Source organism: Chrysochloris asiatica, unplaced genomic scaffold (assembly GCF_000296735.1).
Source record: "Chrysochloris asiatica unplaced genomic scaffold, ChrAsi1.0 scaffold00009, whole genome shotgun sequence".
Classification (NCBI taxonomy): Eukaryota; Metazoa; Chordata; class Mammalia; order Afrosoricida; family Chrysochloridae; genus Chrysochloris; species Chrysochloris asiatica.
The window spans coordinates 20,504,478-20,505,515 of NW_006408527.1; positions in this window are offsets into that span (position 1 = coordinate 20,504,478).

The window sequence follows — 1,038 nt, forward strand, 5'->3', positions numbered from 1 at the left end:
TATATTACAAAAGCATGTATTGCACTTTTTATTTCAAACAAACATGCACAATAATTTCATCAGCCAACATTACAAGTCAAAGCCTATAGAGTGTCAATCTTTTAGGATAGATGTTGTTGTTATTATGTACTGTTGAGTTGTTTCCAACTCATCATTACCAAGGCTATAAATTTATAAAGGAGCAGAAAGCCTCATGTTTCTCCCACATATTAATTGGTGGATTCAAACTGTGAACCCTTGGATCAACAGTCTAATGTGTAACCCACTGTACCACCAGGGATCCCTTTAGGGTAATCAAAGATAAACATTTCATTAAAAATATGACATTGTCGAAGTAGGAAAAAAAAAAATCACATACCCAGCAACACTGACCCTCAAATAAGATGGAAATATTAATACATTAAATGACAAACAGAAATTAAAGGAATTAGTAGTAACCAGACCAATGTTACAAAAAATGCTAAAGGGTATTCTTTGGACTGAGAACTAACAACAGCAGAAAACAACCTGAGATTACCATACATGACAACACCACCCAAAATTCAATCCAGGTAATCCAGGTATAGAAGGTTTTAAAGTTCAAAAAAAGCCTACAAGACGGAGATATCAATATATAAGGAAGTCAACTACAAAGCAAAAAGAGGAAATAATGTAGATACAGAACTTCCAAATAGCAAGAAAGTCAAGTAGATTTCAAGATAAAACAGACTGTTTTATGCAGGGAAAAAAATTTAAATTACAGAGTAACCTCAGAAAAAAATAATACACCTGCACATCAAACTAAAAAAAAAAAAAGGAAAATCAGAAAGATTAAGTAAACATTAAAACAACAGAAATAAAAGTGAAAAACAACAACAACAACAACAACAAAATGAACTCAGCAAAGAAAATTATGTGGAACAAAGAATCCAGAAGCAGAACAAAAACATACACAGCAAAATGACAGCAACCAATTCATACCTATCAGTAATTACACTGAATGTAAATGAATTAAATGCACCAGTCAAAAGACACAGAAAGCAGAATGGATAAGAAAAC